This window comes from Scyliorhinus canicula, chromosome 1 (genome assembly GCF_902713615.1).
Source record: "Scyliorhinus canicula chromosome 1, sScyCan1.1, whole genome shotgun sequence".
NCBI lineage: Eukaryota > Metazoa > Chordata > Chondrichthyes > Carcharhiniformes > Scyliorhinidae > Scyliorhinus > Scyliorhinus canicula.
In genome coordinates this window covers 269,272,703-269,296,820 of record NC_052146.1, presented here as the reverse complement: position 1 = coordinate 269,296,820, position 24,118 = coordinate 269,272,703, and the positions used below count along the sequence as shown (strand labels likewise).

General features: G+C 43.9%; 1 protein-coding gene across 6 annotated transcripts in view; it reads left to right on the top strand.

The window, feature by feature from the left end:
- LOC119974288 (suppressor of cytokine signaling 5-like) overlaps nucleotides 1-24,118 on the top strand; it is a 52,636-nt gene that overhangs the window by 18,368 nt on the left and 10,150 nt on the right. For 2 of the 6 annotated variants that reach the window (XM_038813067.1, XM_038813063.1), the window contains exon 2: nucleotides 13,831-13,964. The exons of 2 other annotated variants lie outside the window; for them this stretch is intronic. The gene's annotated coding sequence lies outside the window, so the exon portion shown is untranslated. 2 more of the 6 variants (XR_005462496.1, XM_038813075.1) reach the window with 2 other exon arrangements.

The following is a 24,118-nucleotide window of genomic DNA, read 5'->3' as shown; positions in this document are numbered from 1 at the left end:
CTGGGCAACGAATGTGGAGATGGAATGGAAGTGGGCATGGTCTGATATAGAAGCCTCATTTAGATGGACAAGTTTGTGGGCATTATTATTGGCACCTCTTCCATTCTTGCTGGCCTCAAGCCCAGTTGTGCTATGTGTTAAGGGTATGGAATCAATGATCAATGTTGGCAGCATGAGTTCCACTCCATACAGATATGGTACTTTTTCTCTCTCTCTCTCTCTCTCTCTGTCTCTCTCTGTCTCTCTGTCTGTCTGTCTCTCTGTCTTTGTCTCTCTTTCTCTCTCTCTCTCTCTGTCTCTCTCTTTCCCCCTCCCCACCCCTTGTATTCAGTATGATTTAAGATAATTAATTTTAAAGTAACTAGCAAAAGTTGGTGTAACTTTACAATCATTATATGTTGCATATTAAATTCAATGCACAAAAGTGTGAAGTGATAGGTTTTAGGTGAGACGAGACAATATAAATTGTGGGGTGCAAGATAGAAACCTCCTGTTTGTGTGTATAACTTTTGAAGCTGGCAGGACAAGTTCACAAAGTTGTTGATAAAGTATATGGGATCCTGGGTTTTCTAAATGGAAGCATACAAAAACAGGAAGTTGTGCTAAACATATATAAAACCATTCTTCTCCAGCTTGGAGTTGTGTGTCAATTCTGGGCATGGGAAGGATATGAAGGCTTTGGAATGGGTACAGAAAAAGTTTCCAGGATAGGAGATTAGAATTAAGTGAATAGATTGGGGACCTGGAGTTTATCTGCTCGGAGATAAGGTTAAAGAGATTTGATTTGAGGTATTTAAAACTGTGAAGGGTTTCAATAGAGTAAATAAAGAAAAAAATAATGGAAAGCTGTTTCTAGTGGCTGAAATGTTGATAGAGGACACCTGAATTAATGTGATTGATAAAAGAACCAGAGGAGGCATGGGGAAAACCTTTTTCACAAGAGGTTGGCATTTGGAATGCATTGTCTGGTAGGATGATGAAAATAGTCCAATCGTAACCTTCAAAAGAGGAATTGGATAAATACCTGAAGAAGGAAAAAAATGCAGGGTTATGGGGAGAGTACCAGAGCGTTTGGACTAACTGAAATGCTTTTCAAAGGAGCTGGCAAAGACCTGGTAGGCTGAATGACCTCTGAATAACTTCATTCTGAGCTGGTAAAGAGAATTTCTGAACATTGTTCAGTAAGGTAGAATTTGGCACCGCAGTTTATTAGGCGGCCCAATTGCACAGTGGTTAGCCATGCTGCCTCACAGCGCCAGGGGCCCAGGTTCGATTCCAACTTGGCTGAGTGTCCGTGTGGTGTTTGCATGTTCTCCCCGTGTCTGTGTGGGTTTCTTCCGGGTGCTCCGGTTTCCTCCCACAGTCCAAAGATGTGCAGGTTAGGTGGATTAGCCGCGCTAATGTCCAAAGGTTGGGTAGGGAAGTGGGCGTAGGTAGAGTGGTGCTTTGAAGGACTCGATGTGCCAAACGTAGACTCGATGGGCCGAATGGTCTCCTGCACTTCAGGGATTGTGCACTGCAGGAATTGTATGTATGAAAATGTAAACTGTTCTAAAGTCAATTGGAGGTAAAGTAAGTTAAATCGGGAGGTATCATTGGCAGTGGATATCTGTAAACGATGGGGGCTTCAAATTAATTTTCTGTTCTGTTCTTTGCTGTAATTTAGGCATAAAAGCATCTCATTTCGAGAAGAATTCAGTTGGATGCGTTTTTTTTTTAAAGTTCTAATTTTCTCCCAGGGAGTCTTGTGGAGGGCGGTACCACAAATTAAACTACAGCATTAATTGTTTTGCCTAAATGAGTTGTTTGGCCTTAAATCCAGCAAAGAGCTGGTTGTATTTGTTTTACATGGGCTTACTCTAAGGAATGTTACGTGGGCGCTTCAGCTCCATGGAGTACCGTCATTTGCCATAATATGGGAATGTCAAATAGAACTGAGCGTGTCCAAATATACTCTTGGCTTTCTTTGAAGAGAAGGCAGGCATTGAAGAATAACTAAATTCCTTCTCCAGAATCCAGTAATCACAATATTAACCCTTTGAGTTCTGGTTTGTTCACTGCAAACACATGTAATTTCAAAAACTGGTTTCTTATCAAACACCAAAGTAAGGTACTTTTCCATGTAACTGTAATAGCTATCTCAGATTGTCTTTCTGCTTTTTGAATGAGCCATCAAATTTTTTATTTCACCAAAAATTGGGCCTGGAAAATGGTATCTTAAGTAAGATACTGTTGCAGTGGTTATAATAACTCCTTGTTTTTGAGTGGATTAATGTAGGGGTTCAGCAGTATTGCAGTTCTCCAGAATATTAAAAAAAATACTAAGCCACTGTGCCTATACATGTGAGGGTCACAGCTTCTACAAAGTGAAATGTGACATGCCAGTAATTTTATCTGATTGTCAAATTCTGATAGCATGCACTCCATCGCCAATCTGTCCATCTAACAGCTATTTCTACAGTTTAATTAATAGTTTTTTTTGTGGGGGGGTGACATCTTGCACTCATCTGTAAAAGAATCACCTTTCCCAGTTGCCGCACTTGTTGACTATTAATTCCCATATGTTCGGGCAGCACCTGCCTGCTTTCAGAACTGCTGCTGTCATCGCCTGCATGTCAGAAAAGTACCTGGGGCAGCACGGTTGTGCAGTGGTTTGCACTGCTGCTCATGGAGCCGAAGTCCGAGGTTCGATCCCGGCTCTGGGTCACTGTTATTGTGGAGTTTACACATTCTCCCTGTGGCTGCGTGGGTTTCGCCCCCACAACCCAAAAAATGTGCTGGGTAGGTGGATTGGCCATGCTAAATTGCCCCTTAATTGGAAACAATGAATTTGGTACTCTAATTTTTTTTTAATTAAAAAAAAAAATCTACCCTGTACTTTTGAAACCTCTAAATACCATCTCATCTCTAACCTCCTTTATTTTGTAAGATCTTTAAATATGTAATTTATCAGCTCTATGTATTACTCCAGAGGCGCCCTGTATAAATCCTTTGTCTTATCTTGCTACAGCTCTGTTCATATCGGAGACTGCACTGGGTAGAGTTGCATAATATCCTCTGTTACAGTGCTTTTACCCTTTCTTCTTTTCCTTGACCTCCTTCTGCATCTTCTTTCCTGTCTCCAAGTTCTGTGGCACTGCATGCATTTTTCCATTGCTATATTTTCCTTTGTGGCTTTAGGAATGGCTTTTTTTAAAACTTGCCTTTCACAGTCCACTCCAGTGTCATTGGCTCCTTTATCTTCCTGATCAGCAGGTTTTTGCCTCAGTGACATCATTGGTGAGCATGGGACCAGCTTCTAAATTCATGCTGACTGTTTCTAGTGCTTCCTTTCAACACTGCTTCCCTTGTCAATGCAGCTATCCACCAGCTTTTGGAGTATCTTACTGACATTAAGTTTTGAATGAGTCAAATTCTTGGACTGAACATCAGGCTGATTGAAGTTACCGTTTCTGGCCTCCAACATAAACCCTGCTCTCATCCCATACTTTTCACTGTTCCCAAAGCATTTTCTTAGGTTGACTCAACTCTCAAATGGCCAATGTTACAGCTGGGGACAAGAAAAACACTTCAAAATCACTCTTAAACTTTCCTTGAAGCGTGGCAGCATTGACATGAACTATTGAGAGTAATTTATAACCAATCATTCAGAATGGCAGCAATTTGTCCATCAAGCTGTATCATAGAATCCTTGCAGTGCTGAAGGGGGTCATTTGGCCCATCAAGTCTGCACCTGTCCTCTGAAAGAGCAACCTATCTAGACCCACACCCCCCGCCCTATCCCGATTACCCCACCAAACCTGCATATCTTTGGATGCTAAGGGGCATTTTTTTTAGAACATCTTTAGAATGTGGGAGGAAACCGGAGCACCTGGAGGAAATTGTGCAGATATGGGGAGAATGTGCAAACTCCACTCAGACAGTGACCCAAAGCTGGAATCGAACGTGACCATGCCACTGAGGCAGCAGTGCTAAATACTGTGCCACCCTCCTACTTTGAGTCTTAATGTTTCAGTGATGAGGCAGAGTAGTGACCGAGAAAGAAGAGGCAGCAAATCCTGCAATCCAGATCCATCACGCCCATGTACCCAAAAATCTGCAGGTTGAAAATCAGCCTTTTCAGTCACCTAAAGACCCATGGCAGAGTTGACCCTGAGTAGATGTCATCCTCGAATTGAGGGACAGCCAACGATGGCTCAGGCTGAGTCCGGTCTTGTGGACCTTCGGTTTAAGTAATCTTGGTGAGGTTTGAAACTTCATTCCACACCTGAACTTGTGTTTCCCACAGTTCCCATCTATCCTCATTGTAACAGAAATCCTTGTGTATGTTTCTGTTGCCCCAAACCTTAATTTCTCCAGTGGCTTTCTTGCTGGCCTCGAATGCTTCTCCTAATATGAACTTTGCTGTGTTTCAACTTAGCTGTTCATCTCCTCATTCGTGCACCCATTGCCCCTGACTTGATTGATCTACAGTTTGTTGTACCCCAACATTGGAATTTAAACTCCTTGCCCTGACCTTTATTTCTTTCATGGCCTCATCTTGCCTTTTTTCCTACTTCTCTCTTCTTTGTGCCCTTCTGGATCCTGATCCTTATTCAAGTCTGATCGTTTATGTACCCCTCCTGTTGCCTATCAGCTGTTTTGGCCTTTTCATTGCATAAAAGAGGGGAAACGAGGAATACAAGTCAAAACTCAATAAAACGACGTTGAAGGGTATTGAGGAACTGAGATTTTGGAGTTCAAATAATTTGAAACTGCGGGTAGAGAGAAGACCAGAACTAAGCCTTTATACATGTTCAAAGCAATATTAAAACTGCAGTTGAGTATTTGAAATAATAAAATCTAATAATTTTTATTGTCACAAGTAGACTTAAATTAACACTGCAATGAAGTTACTGGGAAAAGCCCCTTGTTGCCACATTCCGGCGCCTGTTCGGGTACACAAGAGGGAGAATTCAGAATGTCCAATTCACCAAACAAGCACATCTTTCGGGACTTCTGGGAAGAAGCCGGAGCACCCGGACGAAACCCACGCAGACATGAGGAGAACGTGCAGACTCTGCACAGACAGTGACCCAAGCCGGGAACCAAACCTGGGATCCTGGTGCTGTGAAGCAACAGTGCTAACCACTGTACTACTGTGCCGCCTGTATTTTGTGCCACATCGTAGAAAGGGCATTAAATCATGAATGCTACCAGAGATAAACTATTCATCAGGAGGGACACCAGCATAAATATTTTACCTACAGGAAACTTGGCAGAAACAACATAATTTAAAATGCAGTTGCACAGATATTTGAAAAAAATATAAAGATGTAAAAACTGGAAAATGGGATTGAAGTAGGTTGCTCTGATTTGGGCTAGTCCTAGCCTGGGTATGGTTAACTTCTCTCATGCTGTAATATCTAATTATGCTCGCCTCCACCATGAAATGAACCTGATCAGTTCAGTTGCGGTTGTGAGGGGCCTGTGGAGAGGTGCAACATATCTTGCATCAATTTAAGAGGAAGGGGGAAATTTATGCAGCAGTGTGAAAGATTATGATGGTTCGCTGCTGATTTCAACCTCTGTCCTGTTTCTTCTGGCTCGCTTTTGTACCAAAGGTTGAATGATCCAGAAAGAAAAGCTGGCCAACATATATTCTGACCAAAGCTAAAAATGTTCCCTGTGAGGCTCGAGGGTCTTTACTTCCAAAATTCACCTCCATTTACTCTGATAATTGTGCAGACGTTCACCTGTTGCTCAATATCAGGAATTGATCATTTATGGAAAAAAATAATGGAATAGTTTAGTGCCAGCACATCTTTCAGGAATGAATATATTCTTTGGATTGTGAGTTTATGATTGTGTTCTTCTGACTTTGCAATCGTGCTTTTGTAAAAGAGTTTTGTGCTATTTTATGAAATGCTAGAGAAATGTCATATGGACACCTTATTCTTGTAGCAAAACGATGCTCACTGTTGCCTAAAGATTACTTCTAGGATTGGGCTGTTTGTGTGCCTGTATTTTTGTCCTGAGGTTCTGATTTTGAATTGTGGGATTGCACAATTAATACTGTTAAATAAGTGAACCATGGGGTTCTTTGATTTGTCACTGAAGGGTTGTATTTTTTTTAATGGATTATTTCTAGAGCCAACATTTAAAAAAAAACATTTAATTCCATTCCTTCAGTGACAAATCGTAAAGCAACCAGTTGTCTCTAGAAACAACACTGATGCTGTTCTATGAAATCATTAAAATAGAATTGTCATCAAAGCAGGCCACTTGATCTATTGTGCTTAAACTAGCTCTGTGATGGAGCTATCCATTCCAAGCACATTTACTTGTTTTTACCAACTGTTCAATCAATTTAATTAGCAATTCAGAATTGAAATACACAACACTGTCCCACCCACATTGTACTGTATGTGCAGATAAAATATAATAAAAGTCTTTGATTTTTGTCAATGCATGAGCTCTGCAGAATGACTTCATTCAGTACTGTTGAATTCTGTTTAATACATCCAGCATCAATCCGGCATAGCAGACACTAGAATAGTTCATTTGTTGAGTGAAGAATTGTTATAAAAGCAAATTTGTACAGATTTGAAAGAAACAAATTAGCATGATAGTTAATTGTCAAGATTGTCATTAGAAAGGAAACTGAATACGACTGTAGTTTATCAGGAGGGTACCGTTTTCTGCTCTTGCTGGTAAGATTGAGGAAGGAAAGCTTTACATGTATAAATTTAAATATGTAGGTCGGTTCTTCTGAATTCCCTTCGCAAGACATTTTGCACACACAGGTTGAAACATTTGATTTTCTTCTAATAGAAACTTTTGATTAATTTTGGCTCTGTTTCTAAATCTTTTTAAAAAAAATAACTTTTCAGTGCTCTGCATGGAAAGTGGTCCTGGGAAATAGAACTCCCAGTATCTGCACTGCACACTCCCCAGGTTAAGAACAGTACTACCAATTACAGCATAAAACTTACTCTGCTCTGCATCATTTTATTTAGGCCTGCCTTACCAGTTGGGGAAAGAGCAATCATTACAGTGGTCAGCTGTAAACCAATCCCAGAGATGAAAGGCTGGTTTCAATTAAGTCAAGTCTGTTTGCAATTTTGGTGTCAGTTTTGATCCCGGGGTGAACTTCCCACCTCATTTGCAACATCTCTAAGACTGCCTGTTTCAACCTCCATAACATCTCTCAACTTCGCCCCATCTAAGCACATCCGTGCCTTTTGTTTCCTTGGACTCTGTTATTCCAACACACCCCTCGTTGGTCTTCAACACTGTTGTTATTTTCCTGGACCATAATTGTACATACTCACCAAATTGAAGGTTCATAATGTGAAGTATCTTGATTTTAATTTTTTTAAAATATAAATCCATTCACTCTTCTTGGGAAAAACAGTCTGTCAAAATCATGGTTGTAACAAGATTGAGGGAAAAAGCAAAATGTAGACGGCCAAAAAATAATCTGTGTATTCTGATATAAATTCTTAGTACACAGCAATAATTTCAGAGAGTGCGCTGGTTTATAGGTTTCATCCACATATCTGCGTTTATGTATGCTGTGAAATTTTAGGAATTTAGATATTCCTGCTTCTCGCACGTGTATAAGGTGTATTCTAGAATCTATTTCTTTGTGGTGAGTCAGGCGGTGCTGATGAGTATGGTGGGGACGGAGTATGTTGGAATTGTGACTTAGAACATAGAACATAGAACAGTACAGCACAGAACAGGCCCTTCGGCCCTCTATGTTGTGCCGAGCAATGATCACCCTACTCAAACCCACGTATCCACCCTATACCCGTAACCCAACAACCCCCCCAATTTAGCATGGCCAATCCACCTAACCCGCACATCTTTGGACTGTGGGAGGAAACCGGAGCACCTGGAGGAAACCCACGCACACACAGGGAGGACGTGCAGACTCCGCACAGACAGTGACCCAGCCGGGAATCGAACCTGGGACCCTGGAGCTGTGAAGCATTTATGCTAACCACCATGCTACTGTGCTGCGCCGCATTGGCTGGAAGATGAGGCTTGGCTCGGGGCAAGTGCTGAGGCCGAGCTATTATTCGCATTGGCATTGAACTCTTGGCGATGGCCCTTTGGGGGTCTGCTGAGTGGCAAGGGATTGTGAGGGGACAGGGAGCATTGGGTGTCATTGTAAGCAGACGACCTGCTGTTGTTTGTATCGGACCCTCTGGAGAGTATGGGCAGGATCATGGGACTGTTAGAGACGTTTGGGGCCTTCTCTGGATACAAGTCGATGGTTGGGAAAAATGAAGTGTTTCCAGTGAATGTGATGGGGCGGGAGGCCAATATGGGGCACTGCCATTTAAGGCAGCTAGAAAGAGTTTAGGTATTTGGGGATTCAGGTGACATGAGAGTGTGCCACGATGCACAAGTGGTATTTGACAGCTTTAATGGAAGAGGTTAAGGGGGATTTTAAGAGGTGCGACACTTTACATTTGGCGCTAGCAGAGAGGGTGCAGGTGGTGAAGATGAACGTGCTGCCAAGGTTCCTGTTTGTCTTTCAGAATCTTCCAATCTTTCTCCCAGAGGGCGCCTTCCGGAGGGTGGAGGCATTGATCTCCGAGTTCATATGGGTGGGGAAGGTGCCGTGCGTAGTTCTGGTGCAGAGACAGAAAGGGGGATTGGCGCCCCTAAACCTGCTGTATTATTTTTGGGTGGCAAATGTGGAGAAGCTGAGGCAATCATGGGGGGAGGAGAGGAGAGGGTGGAGTGGGTCAGGTTGGAAGAGGAGTTGGGCAGCACAGTGTCATAGTAGCTAGCACTGCGCCGAGGACCCAGGTTCGATCCCGGCCCTGGGTCACTGTCCGTGTGGCATTTGCTCATTCTCCCTGTGTCTGTGTGAGTCTCACCGCCCGCGACTCAAAAATGTTCACGGTAGGTGGATTGGCCACGCTAAATTGCCCCTTAATTGGAAAAATATTTTTAAAAAGGTTGGATGAGGGGATGCAATCTGAGGGCCATGGTGACGGGTCCGCTGCCGTTAGCTTCGGGGAAGTATATGGGGAACCCGGTGGTGCAATCGATGGTCACGGTGTGGAACTAGTTCAGGAGGCATTTAATGTTGGAAAGGATGTCGATGCTGACCCCACTCTGTGGGAACCACAGGTTCAAACCCGGGGAGCTGGACAAGATTTATGGGAAATGGAGGGAGGTAGCACTGAAGACCTTTTCTCAGAAGGGAAGTTTGCGGGACTGGATGAGTTGGGGGGGTGGTTTGAGCTGCTGAGGGGCAGTGAGTTTGGGTATATGCAGGTGCAGGACTTTGCGCAAAAAAAAAAAGAGTGGAGGAAGTTTCCCAAGCTGCCGGAGTACACTGTTGGAGCAACTGCTTCTCCCGGAAGAGTTGGGGGAAGGGCAGGATTGGGGGAGTAAGTGGTGAGGATCAAGAACAAATGGGAGGAATTGGGGAGGGAAATAGGTTGGGGGCTATGGTGCGAGGTGATGCGGCAACTGAGCTCAACCTCCTCCTGCACAAGGATGAGCTTGATTCAGTTCAAGGTGGTGCATAGGGTATACAGGACTCGCGCAAGGATGAGTGGGTTCTTCCACGGGTGACCAAAGAGTGTGGGAAGTGTGGGCAGGGGCCAGCGAATCATGCACATGTCTGGGGCTGTGAGAAGCTGGAGAGATACTGGGAGGCTATGTTTGGGTCGCTATCTAAGATAGTGGGGTTGGGGGTCAAGTCACACCCTATAGTGGAGTTTTTTGGGGTATTAGAAATGCCAGAGCTTCTGGAAGGGAAGGGGTCCGATGTTGTGGCCTTCGCCTCTCTAATGTGCGGCAAAGGGTCCTGTTTAAGTGGGGGTCAGGTACCCTACTGGGGGTGGCAGCTTGGCTGGGAGGGTGTACGACTTTCTCCAGTTGGAGAAGATTAAGTTCGAGTTGAGGGGGTCAGAGGAGAGCTTAGGGCTGTGGTGGGGGCTGTTCATGATATTTGAGGAGTTGTTTGTCGTGTGGTTGTGAAGGACGGGATAAAAAAGGGGAAATTGTAGAAACTGTGGACTGTGATTTTATGGACTGTGTATTTTGCTGTTGTTGCGTGTGTTTGGAATAAAATACCTTTTTTTAAAAGGAAGGTTTATGCACCTTTATACTAAAATTGTATTTCGACTGCAAAGTTTTTTGTAACCTAACTGTAGAAGCTATACTTCATTCTCGTAGTCTATTTACAATTAATGGTAATTAGCATTAATTTGCATTTTTAAAACTGGGTTAGATTTTTGATTTGAAATTGAATTCACTTCCTGAATTAAAATTGGCCTTGCAGCATGTGATGTGAGCCTGGGCATCGCAGCTTTTCCGCAGGCTCGGGCGCTACTCATTTTCTAATCCTTTTATCCTGTTTGCCTGGCACATGCTTGCGAAACCCCGGGGGTTAATGCTCCTTGAAGATTTTTGGCTGAGTGTTGGAGGAAATGTGCCGAGGAATCCTAAGAAAGCTGGCGATAAAAGAAAGAACAAAGAAAAATTACAGCACAGGAACAGGCCCTTCGGCCCTCCAAGCCGGAGCCGTCGGATGCAACGGGGTGGAGCAGTCTTCTCACTGTGGCGACCTGATCCTCGAGTGGGGTTTGGATCCTTCGCTTTCAAAGGGTTTTGGGGGGGTCGCAAGGTCACGGCATTCCTGATCACTGGAAGAAGTGCACAATGGCCGCAACCAGTTTTTAAAAATACCGGCTGTGACCGGCTTTCAGAATGCCAGCCATCCTATACATGTGTGCCCGCTCAGCAGTGCACAGCCTCTTAAGTCCCACACACTGCCTCACCCTGATGTCAGCATGTTGACCCAGGAGAAGGTTCTTTAAAAAAAATCGATGGAAGTTTTCTCTCTCTAAGCAGCAGTAGAGAGCTGGTCGCATGCCTCATATACTGACATCATGCAAGAGCGATTCTCCATTTTCTAGTTGCCAGCGGTGCTGGCGTGAGCTCCAGGGCCTCTGGTGAACAATCCATTACAAAGCTGAAAACAGGAACAAAGCAGTATGAAGATGATTTCTTGAGGTATGGGTTTATTCATTTTCCTACTGCAAATCGGGATCCAAACTTCATGTGTGTTAATGCAGGGAAAGTACTGGCAAACCATCAGAACTTCAAAGGCTTTCAAGACTAAACATGGCGAGTTTGAGGACTAATCCCTTGATTTTGTTTCAATGGATGCAGTGAGATCTTAAAGTCCTTCGCATAAATGTAACATTGAATGACAAAGCAAGTGAGATCATGAGGACCAAGCAGGCTCACCTGTCATATTAAAGATAAGCAAAAATGGTGGGTCACGAAGATTAATCGGGATGGGTCACGAAGGATGGCTGGTTGGTAAAAATGGGTCCCGGACAAAAAAGTTGGAAAACACTGCTACGGTCTGAAAGGAGATCAATGGAGTGATCAGCTCGTTCGTATGGAATAAAAAGAAGCCTCATTTGCAGTTGCCCAAGTTGCAGCTCCCAGGTTGTATGGGGATATCGGGGTGCTGAATATTAGAAAGAAACAACATGGAAGTTGAAATACTTTACCCTACATGTGGCACTCAGCATTCCTAGCTGGAATCACTAGCAAAATGACATGAATGTCTGAATATAAGAAATACTATATAAATTCAAATTGGATAACGCTAAATCATCCAAACAAGCCCTAATTATACGACCTCTGTATCTTGCCTACAGTGCTGCTGAAACTCAGCTTAACGTTTTGCTTGCTTTCCTATTCCATGGTTCTCTTGCACGCTCTCTTCTCCCCTGTCCCAAGACAGTCTGCAAGTGCAAGTCCCTGACCCTAAACAGATCAGTTTAAACAAGACATCACTTACGTGAAGCCATGTGTCTATTTGATAAATGTTTACTTGCTATATCTCACATTTCAGTTTTTCTGGATTAGAACTTAACATAGAAAATAAGAGCAGAAGGAGGCCATTCGACTCTTCGAGCCTGCTCCACCATTCATTTTGATCATGGCTGATCGTCCAACTCATTAACCTGACCCTGCCTTCAACTCATATCCTTTGATCCCCTTCGCCCCAAGAGCTGTATCTAACTCCTGTTTGAAAACCTACTATGTTTTGGCCTCAACTGCTTCGTGTGGTCATGAATTTCACAGGTCTGGTTGAAGAAATTTCTCCTATTCTCAGTCCTAAAAGGATTTTGGCCCTTTATAATAAAAAGAGTAGAGTTATTTAATGATGAACAGATTTTAGCACACTCTCTTCCAATGGTAAGATGAGTTGTAAGTGTATGTTTAGATTAAAGAAAATAGAGCAACATGTATGGAGGCAAAACAAATAAATTTACACAACAGATATGAGCTGAAGCACCTTGAAGAATGCAGGATGCCAAGGAACTAGCTACAGAGCTGTTGGGGAGCACTCCTTGATAGCTGAACTGCAAAAATGTAGACATTGCCTACATTCCCAATTTTGTGTACAAGTAGATTTAACCATTATCTGTCCCAAATTGTTTCTGGATCAGCAAAATATCACTGTTCCATTTAACATGTAACTTGCTTTTCTTCCTTATTCACCTATGTTTTGTCTATCCATATTGAAATACACTGGACAGTTATTCACAAATTTCTCCAAAGTGCCTCCAGTTGTATTGCTCACTATTTGCCATGTCAGCTATTTCTTGTATATTCTGAATATTTATATTTACGTCCCATTAAGCCGATATATAATGGAATCTTGAGTATCTAAGAATGGGAAGCAAGGTGCTATTTTCAGCATCCTTTTTGATGCTGGCAACAATTTACTGGTCCTGCACAATGAATCACAACACGGGTAGGTCTGCTTGATTTATGCTGCCAGATCTGTGCAAACCGTCCCTGATCTCCAATGTGGGGACACAGGTTGCAGAGGCTAACACCATTGACAGCATCTACTCACTTCCTGCAATCTCATTAATGTTTTCTGAAGTACTGATCTCGTTAGAGCTGCTGATATTTTTTTAATTAGTTGACGTCATAGGTGGTGAAACGGAGAACGGAATGAATTCAGTGCCTCGGCTTACTTTACTGCTAGGGTCGTTGGAGTTGACTGCTGCTAGACTGTTCAGATGAATAAAGAACTAGCAGCCACAGTAACCAATGTAGTTTTGGGGACACTGCAAGGATGTAGGTAATTTGACAATTGTTTATTTAAAAACCAGGATCTTGACACTGCCCCTCTGGGTTACCCTTTTTGTATTTTCTTTTCAGCCGGAAAAGATCCACCTGAACTATCCTTCAGATATTTCTTGGTTAATTTTACATTGAGTGCCCTACTTTTGCATCCTGTTCCATGACTTCATTACCTTTTCCATTGATTGGCGATGTAGAACCTTTGTGGAAATCTTTTTGGAATCCAAGTGTTTGTCCAGCTGTTTCCTTTAGATGCCATATTGCTAATATTTTCAAAAAAACCTGCAGTAGTTCAGTTTAAACAGAACCTCGCATACATGAAGCCATATGCTTGTTCTTTAAACGTTCGCATGTTTTAACTTCGTGTTTCAGTTTTTCTAGATCAGAACTTAAAGATCATGGTTGTATTTTAGGTCCACACCTTGACCCCCTTCTTTAAAAAAAATAAACCGCAAGAGTTATTTAACTATGAACACATTTTGACACATTTTGCTTGTATAGAAGCAAAAACAAATTAATTTACATGGAACAGGCATGAGCTTCTGAAGCATGTTTATTCAACAAGAACAGTTTGAGTTTGCCATTGTTATTCTTTATCTCCTCATCGTCCTGCTCTAAAATGCAGTCATTCACTAGCACTTACACCCAGCTTACTGCTTAACTAGATAATTGTATAATGATGCCCTCTCCCTATAACAGGAACTGGATGTCAATTCCCAGGATGATCCCCTGTGTGTACTTAAGTCTTCCAGCAGGGGGAATTGATGAGCACTCTAGGACCATGCCAGTGTAAAATTACGAATTTAGTTCATTTGCAGGCAGCAGGTGATAAGGTTAGTAATTCCTTATTTGTTTTAAACTTTAATTCTTTCATAACATGTAACAATACCATTCTAAATACCAATTCTAGTGTTTTTATATTTTTGTTTTCCTTTCGGTCAGTCTCTGCTATAAAATTGGCTATATCTTTACCATGTCATTTGAAGCCTTTGGACCTCACGTCCCCATGTGTAGATTGTTGTTCTCCTGGTCCCTGAATCTCCTAATTTCCCCCCCACCCCACCTAAAAAGAATGTAGGAAATGGGGGCGGGAGTAGGCTATGCGGCCGGCTCTACCATTCAATATGAATATGGCTAAATTGATCCTGGCTTCAACACCACTCTCCCGCACTCCCATAGACTTTGACTTCAAAAGTGCGTCAATCTCAGCATTGAGTATATTCAATGGCTCAGCCTTCACAGCTCTTTCGAAGAAAACTCCAGAGAGTTATAACCCGTAGAAGAAATGTCTTCTTATCTCCATCTTAAATGGTCAACCCTTTCTCCTGAGATTCCCCCCCAGTTCTGAATTTCCCACGAGAGGGAACATCCTATCAGCATCTATCCTGACAAGCCCACTCGGGATCTTATATTTGAATACAATCACTTCTCCACTTCTCATTCTTGTAAATTTCAATGTACATCGGCCCAACTTGCTCCACCTTTTTCCTCTTATGGCAGGCCGTTCATCATAGGGATCAATAATTTATTGGAACAAAGACAAATCTACGGAAAGCATACCTATTCCTAGTAGCATTTCAAATAAACCCACTCTGTCCACCATTTCAAAAAATAGTGGCTGCACCTAGCGACTGTATACTTTTAGTAGTTTATTTCTCCGTCTATATTTTTAAAAATTGGGTTGCTGACTACTTTGCGTAGAAATTATTTAGATGCGATTAATGCTCATGTATTGAATTTCAAATTCTAATGATCAAAATTAGATATCCTCCTCACAGCCATATGTGGGAACCATTGGGATTGGGACAATGGCAAATTGGTATGATTTTAAAAACAATTGAGTACCCAATTAATTTTTTCCAATTAAGCGGCAATTTAGCATGGCCAATCCACCTAGCCTGCACTTCCTTTGGGTTGTGGGGGCGAAACCCACACAAACACGGGGAGAATGTGCAAACTTCACATGGACAGTGATTCAGAGCCGGGATCAAACCTGGGACCTCTGTGCCGTGAGCCTGAAGTGCTAACCACTGCGACACCGTGCTGCCCCCAAATTGTTATGTTAATAAGTCAAACATTAAAATATTTTCCAGTGGGGACAGTAGGGTAGTGGGTATTGTTTCAGATGCCTCGAGTTCACACTTTGAATGAATTTTGCGTGAAGTCTGATTCAAGGATGGGTGTGCAGTTCTCTGAACTGCATCCACTGCAGACATATCCCTTAATTAAGAAGACCACAACTGTACACTATATTCAATGTTGGTCTTACAATGCCTTGTGCAATTGTAGCAAGATATCCCTACTTTATATACTCTTATCCCCCTTGCAAGGGTCAAGTTTCCATTTGCTTTCCCACTTGCTGTATCTGCATATGTTTCATGTGCAAGGCTACCCAAATTTCTCTATTGCAGCATTCTATAGTCTCGATCCATTGAAATAATATTTTACTTTATTATTCCTACCAATTGGTAACCTCCTATTTCTTTCCTTCTTTCCCACATTACACTCCATCTGGCAGAATTTGACTCATTTCACTTAACCTATCTATATCTCTTTGCATTTTTGCCCTCCTCACAACTTAACTTTCCCACGTATCTTTGTAAAGACAGCAAATGTGGCTGCAATATATTTGGTCTCTTCATAAAAGTCAATAATATAGATTTTGAATAGATGAGCACAAGTGATTAGCACTGTGGCTTCACAGCGCCAGGGTCCCAGGTTCAATTTCCCACTGGGTCACTGTGCGGAGTCTGCACGTTCTCCCCGTATCTGCATAGGTTTCCTCCAGGTGCTCCGGTTTCCTCCCACAGTCCAAAGATGTGCAGGTTAGGTGGATTGGCCACGATAAATTGCCCTTAGTGTCAAAACAAAAAGGTTAGGAAGGGTTATTGGGTTACGGGGATAGGGTGGAAGTGAGAGCTTAAGTGGGTTGGTGCGGACTCGATGGGCCGAATGGCCTCCTTCTGCACTGTATGTTCTATGAGGCCCCAGCACATCCCCATGGAACCCTATTAGTTTCAGTTTTCCAACTGGAAATGACCCATTTATCCAAACTGTGTTTTCTTTTCGTCCTTGTCTACCGGTTTAGTCAGTATAACTACCAAACAAGCCTGCACCATACACTTTCTCATCCGCCGCCCACCCACCCAAACCTCTAACGTGACTTCAGGCAAAACTCAGTGCTAAAGTCTCAATGATTGCAAGCAGTTGAAACAATATCCACTCCCCTATTGTTCCCCCTTATTATTTCAATGACTGACTTATTAACTTGGCAATCTGCCGTTGTCCCAATAAATTGTAGTTTCATATTGATTTAGATACATTTTAAAGTGCGCCTTGCTAAGTTCACGCAGTGACACCCAACCTATGGTGAAGACAATGGCTTCAATTTTAAACGTTTTCAAGAGACAATATTACTTTGTGCACTGTTTTGTTGCTCAGACACTTCCCAAAAATGCACATAACTTTTTTAAAATTTAAAGTAAAAGTATATGTACATTCTGAGCATGCATAGCTGCAGAATTTTGAAATTTAGTCTTTCTGTGAATATGACATGCTTTGCTTTTTCTGCGCTTTTGGGAGAAAAAAGACAACCACTGCTGAAATGCAAAGCTGTTTTCACTTTCAGAAACTGAATGATGATACTATCATATAAAATGCTGATTTTTGCATCCACAAAAGCTTGTGTGATGGTTCCAAGCATTATTTAAAATATTTCCCAAATTGATTTTAGATTTATTTTTGTTTGAATATTTGTTTCAATATCAATTTTAACCAAAAATTCTATTTCCATTAGAAACCAAAATTACACTGCAGTTAGCTTGATGTGAACTTGTATTGGCAATAAATATCTGTATTGTTGATCTGTTGACACGACCTTTCAACAACAGTTCTGTGTTTTCCTAGAGGAATTTTACTTGGAATCTTGCAGTTAATCTGAAGCTCTACAACAGTGCGGCCAGTCTACATGTGTCCATAGTTGAATAAACAAGACTTTTAAGTGTAGCTTTGTCGAAATTTTGGTTTCAGCTAACAAATTGTTGGGGAAAGTATGTACATGACCAAGTATTAAATACTGCATACAATCAAGGTGTGATTTATTGTGCACTAAATTATCGGCGCAATCAACTTTGTGTACAGTACGTGTACAATTGACAAAAGCCCAAGGTAAATTAAATTAATTTTCATTCATTTGTTTGCCCTTCTATACTGTTTTATTGAGTGAGTTTTCACCTTGAATTGTGTACATCATTTGAAACTTGTTTGATATGTTATGACATGGGCATAAGAGACTATCCTATATACAAATATCTAGTATCCTGTTTTAAGCTGGTGATTGCTTTTGTCTGCAATTTGAGATTCCAAACATGAAGCTAAAAATGCACTTTTAAAATAAAATCTTGCACTTTCAAGCAAAATATAGTTTAGGATTAAAACCTATTGATTTCCCATTCTTTAAATTTTAGTTCCAATATTGTACATGTATTGTGAATGGATGACTGTTGAAGGTGTGTATTTTTACACAGCTATCTTTAGGAGCTGTAGATGAAGGTTACATTGTAAGGAACCCACTGCATTTACTTTTGATCACTGAGCCATTCGAAATGAGATGGTATTATGGTATTTGCAAATTAATAGCAACTAAGCACTCTTTTGTACATAAGTGTTAAACGCCATAGCAGATTTTGCAAGGACGTCCTTTATAGGGAGATATCTAATCACTGAGCTAAGTTGCCATGTTAACACTAACGGGCATGTTAAACATTTTTGGTTTAATGGATTGGGTCAGCAGCAAGGCAGCTCCAACTGAATAATTACTGTGGGCTTTTCACAGTACTTCATTTGAAGCCTACTTGTGACAAGTGATTTTCATAGAACATAGAACAATACAGCGCAGTACAGGCCCTTCGGCCCACGATGTTGCACCGACATGGGAAGTCAAAAACTAAAAGGCCTTCTAACCTACACTATGCCATTATCATCCATATGCTTATCCAATAAACTTTTAAATGCCCTCAATGTTGGCAAGTTCACTACTGTTGCAGGTAGGGCATTCCACGGCCTCACCACTCTTTGCGTAAAAAACCTACCTCTGACCTCTGTCCTATATCTATTACCCCTCAATTTAAGGCTATGTCCCCTCGTGCTAGCCACCTCCATCTGCGGGAGAAGGCTCTCACTGTCCACCCTATCTAACCCTCTGATCATTTTGTATGCCTCTATTAAGTCACCTCTTAACCTTCTTCTCTCTAACGAAAACAACCTCAAGTCCATCAGCCTTTCCTCATAAGATTTTCCCTCCATACCAGGCAACATCCTGGTAAATCTCCTCTGCACCCGTTCCAAAGCTTCCACGTCTATCCTATAATGAGGCGACCAGAACTGTATGCAATACTCCAAATGCGGCCGTACCAGAGTTTTGTACAGCTGCAACATGACCTCATGGCTCCGGAACTCAATCCCTCTACCAATAAAGGCCAACACACCATAGGCCTTCTTCACAACCCTATCAACCTGGGTGGCAACTTTCAGGGATCTATGTACATGGACACCGAGATCCCTCTGCTCATCCACACTACCAAGAATTTTACCATTAGCCAAATATTCCGCATTCCTGTTATTCTTTCCAAAGTGAATCACCTCACACTTCTCTACATTAAACTCCATTTGCCACCTCTCAGCCCAGCTCTGCAGCTTATCTATGTCCCTCTGTAACCTGCAACATCCTTCCACACTGTCTACAACTCCACCGACTTTAGTGTCGTCTGCAAATTTACTCACCCAACCTTCTGTGCCCTCCTCTAGGTCATTTATAAAAATGACAAACAGCAACGGCCCCAGAACAGATCCTTGTGGTACGCCACTCGTAACTGAACTCCATTCTGAACATTTGCCATCAACCACCACCCTCTGTCTTCTTTCAACTAGCCAATTTCTGATCCACATCTCTAAATCACCCTCAATTCCCAGCCTCCGTATTTTCTGCTATAGCCGACCGTGGGGAACCTTATCAAACGCTTTACTGAAATCCATATACACCACATCAACTGCTCTACCCTCGTCTACCTGTTCAGTCACCTTCTCAAAGAACTGGATAAGGTTTGTGAGGCATGACCTACCCTTCACAAAACCATGCTGGCTATCCCTAATCATATTATTCCTATCTAGATGATTATAAATTGTATCTTTTATAATCCTCTCCAAGACTTTACCCACCACAGATGTTAGGCTCACCGGCCTATAGTTACCGGGGTTATCTCTACTCCCCTTCTTGAACAAAGGGACCACATTTGCTATCCTCCAGTCCTCTGGCACTATTCCTGTAGCCAATGATGACATAAAAATCTAAGCCAAAGGCTCAGCAATCTCTTCCCTGGCTTCCCAGAGAATCCTAGGATAAATCCCATCAGGCACCGGGGACTTATCTATTTTCACCTTGTCCAGAATTGCCAACACTTCTTCCCTATGCACCTCAATGCCATCTATTCTAATAGCCTGGGTCTCCGCATTCTCCTCCACAACATTATCTTTTTCCTGAGTGAATACTGACGAAAAGTATTCATTTGAAATGAAATGAAAATCGCTTATTGTCACGAGTAGGCTTCAATGAAGTTACTGTGAAAAGCCCCTAGTCGCCACATTCCGGCGCCTGTCTGGGGAGGCTGGTACGGGAATCGAACTGTGCTGCTGGCCTGCTTGGTCTACTTTAAAAGCCAGCGATTTAGCTCAGTGAGCATTTAGTATCTCGCTTATCTCCTCAGACTCCACACACAACTTCCCACCACTGTCCTTGACTGGTCCTACTCTTACCCTCTTATTCCTGACATACCTATAGAAAGCTTTTGGGTTTTCCTTGATCTTACCTGCCAAAGACTTCTCATGTCCTCTCCTTGCTCGTCTTAGCTCTCTCTTTAGATCCTTCCTCGCTTCCTTGTAACTATCAAGCGCCCCAACTGAAACTTCACGCCTCATCTTCACATAGGCCTCCTTCTTCCTCTTTTTTTTAAAAATAATTTTTATTGAAAAATTTTGAATTTACACAACAATAACACACCATAGTAAAATACCAAAAATAACAATAATATTAACAATCATAAACATTCGCCCCACCTCCATGAACAACACAGCATTTTAACAACAATGCAAATTAACACAATATAAAGTTACATAATAGACACTACAATAAGGAACACCCCCCCCCCCAAGGTTGCCTATGCTATTGACAAAGTTACCTATCTTTGAGCCAGGAAGTCCAGAAAAGGCTGCCATCGTTTATAGAACCCTTGTATTGATCCTCTCAGGGCAAATTTGACCCTTTCCAATTTTATAAATCCTGCCATGTCACTGATCCAGGTCTCACACTTCCCCAAGTGCATCCTTCCACTGTAGCAGAATCCTTCGTCGGGCTACTAGGGACGCAAAGGCCAGGACACCGGCCTCTTTCGCCTCCTGCACTCCCGGCTCTACCGCAACTCCAAAAATCGCGAGTCCCCACCCTGGTTTGACCCTGGATCCAACCACCCTCGACACCGTCCCCGCCACCCCCGTCCAGAATTCTTCCAGTGCTGGGCATGCCCAGAACATATGGGCGTGGTTCGCTGGACTCCCCGAACATCTGGTGCACCTGTCCTCACCCCCAAAGAACCTACTCATCCTAGTCCCGGACATGTGGGCCTGGTGCAGCACCTTAAATTGGATGAGACTAAGCCTCGCACATGAGGAAGAGTTGACTCTCTCCAAGGCATCCGCCCAAGTCCCGTCCTCTATCTGCTCCCCAAGTTCCTCCTCCCATTTAGCCTTCAGCTCTTCCACTGACGACTCCTCCACCTCCTGCATTACCTTTATAGATGTCAGACACCTTCCCCTCTCCGACCCACACCCCCGAAAGCACTCTGTCCATCGTCCCCCGTGACAGCAGCAAAGGGAATCCCTCTACCTGTCGCCTAGCAAACGCCTTTACCTGCAAGTATCTGAACATGTTCCCTTGGGGAAGGCCAAATTTATCTTCCAGTTCCCCCAGGCCCGCAAACCTCCCGCCAATAAACAGGTCCCTCAATTTGCTGATGCCCGCCCTTTGCCACCCCCTAAATGCCCCATCCTTGTTCCCCGGGATGAACCGATGGTTGCCACCCAGTGGAGCCTCCATCGAGCCCCCTGTTTCCCCCCGATGCCGTCTCCACTGTCCCCAGATTCTTAGGGTCGCCGCCACCACCGGGCTCATGGTAAACCTCTTAGGGGAGAGCGGCAACGGTGCCGTTACCATGGCACCCAGGCTCGTACCTCTACATGACGCCATCTCCATTCTTTTCCACGCCGCCCCTCCCCCCTCCATCACCCATTTACGCACCATTGACACATTGGCTGCCCAATAGTACCCCAGAAGGCTGGGCAACGCCAGCCCGCCTCTATCCCTCCCTCGCTCCAGGAACACCCTCTTCACTCTCGGAGTCCCATGTGCCCACACAAAGCTCAAAATACTGCTAGTCACTCTCCTAAAGAAGGCCCTGGGGATAAAGATGGGCAGGCACTGAAAGAGGAACAAGAACCTCAGAAGCACCGTTATTTTGACGGACTGTACCCTCCCCGCCAACGATAATGGCAGCATGTCCCACCTCTTGAACTCCTCCTCCATCTGATCTACAAGTCTGGTGAAGTTATGCTTGTGAAGAGTCTTCCAGTCCCTGGCTACCTGCACCCCCAGGTACCTAAAGCTCTCCCCTGCCCACCTAAGCGGGAGCCTACCAATTCCTTCCTCCTGGTCTCCAGGGTTCACCACAAACACCTCGCTCTTGCCTAAATTTAATTTATAACCTGAAAAGGTCCCAAACTCAGCTAGCAACTCCATCACCCCTGGCATCCCTCCCACCGGGTCCGCCACATACAGTAACAGGTCATCGGCATACAACGACACCCTATGTTCCTCTCCACCTCGCACCAAGCCTCTCCATCTCTCTGAATCCCTCAACGCCATCGCCAGCGGCTCGATTGCCAGTGCAAACAACAAGGGGGACAGGGGGCAACCCTGCCTGGTCCCTCGGTAAAGCCGGAAGTACTCCGACCTCCTCCTATTCGTGGCCACCTCCTTCTTCCTCTTAACAAGAGATTCCACTTCTTTGGTAAACCACGGTTCCCTCGCTCGACCCCTTCCTCCCTGCCTGACTGGTACGTACTTATCAAGAACACGCAATAGCTGTTCCTTGAACAAGCTCCACATATCCAGTGTGCCCAACCCTTGCAGCCTACTTCTCCAACCTACACATCCTAAGTCATGTCTGATGGCATCATAATTGCCCTTCCCCCAGCTATAACTCTTGCCCTGCGGGGAAGACTTATCCCTTTCCATCACTAACGTAAAGGTCACCGAATTGTGGTCACTGTCTCCAAAGTGCTCACCTACCTCCAGATCTAACACCTGGCCTGGTTCATTACCCAAAACCAAATCCAATGTGGCCTCGCCTCTTGTTGGCCTGTCAACATATTGTGTCAGGAAACCCTCCTGCACACATTGTACAAAGAACGACCCATCTAATGTACTCGAACTATATCTTTTCCAGTCAATATTTGGAAAGTTAAAGTCTCCCATAACAACTACCCTGTTACTTTTGCTCTTTTCCAGAATCATCTTCGCCATCCTTTCCTCTACATCCCTAGAACTATTAGGTGGCCTATAGAAAACTCCCAACAGGGTGACCTCTCCTTTCCTGTTTCTAACCTCAGCCCATACTACCTCGGAAGAAGAGTCCCCATCTAGCATCCTTTCCGCCACCGTAATACTGTCCTTGACTAGCAGCGCCACACCTCCCCCTCTTTTGCCCCCTTCTCTGAGCTTACTAAAACACCTAAACCCTGGAACCTGCAACAACCATTCCTGTCCCTGCTCTATCCATGTCTCTGAAATGGCCACAACATCGAAGTCCCAGGTACCAACCCATGTGTAGACACACTTCAAACCACCTACCTGAACACTGGCACCCTCCTGCGAAGTCAAATCTGGGCTCCTGACCTCTATGTACTCTCAATCTCCCTTACCCCAAAACTACAATCCAGGTTACCATGCCCCTGCTGAATTAGTTTAAACCCCCCCCCAAAGAGCACTAACAAATCTCCCCCCCCCCCCCCCCCAGGATATTGGTGCCCCTCAGGTTCAGATGTAGACCATCCTGTCTGAGGTCCCACCTTCCCCAGAAAGAGCCCCAGTTATCCAGAAATCTGAATCCCTCCCGCCTGCACCATCCCTGTAGCCACGTGTTTAATTGCTCTCTCTCCCTATTCCTCGTCTCACTATCATGTGGCACGGGCAACAACCCAGAGATAACAACTCTGTTCTCGCTCTAGCTTCCATCCTAGCTCCCTAAAGGCCTGCCTGACATCCTTGTCCCCTTTCCTACCTATGTCGTTAGTGCCAATGTGGACTACGACTTGGGATGCTCCCCCTCCCCCTTAAGGACCCGGAAAACACGATCCGAGACATCACGTACCCTTGCACCTGGGAGGCAACATACCAAACGTGAGTCTCTCTCGCTCCCACAAAATCTCCTATCTGTGCCCCTGACTATTGAGTCCCCAATTACTAATGTTCTACTCCTTTCCCCCCTTCCCTTCTGAGCAACAGGGACAGACTCCGTGCCAGAGGCCCGTACCCCATGGCTTACCCCTGGTAAGTCATCCTCCCCCACAAGTATCCAAAACGGCATACTTGTTACTAAGGGGAACGACCACAGGGGATCCCTGTACTGACTGCTTACCCCCAGCCCCTCTCACCGTCACCCATCTATCTTTATTCTTTGGCGTAACTACCTCCCTGAAGTTTCTATCTATGACCCCCTCTGCCTCCCGAATGATCCGAAGTTCATCCAGCTCAAGCTCCAGGTCCCTAACATGGTTTTTGAGGAGCTGGACTTGGGTGCACTTCCCACAGATGAAATCAGCAGGGACACTGACGGCGTCCCTCACCTCAAACATCTTGCAGGAGGAGCTTTGTACTGCC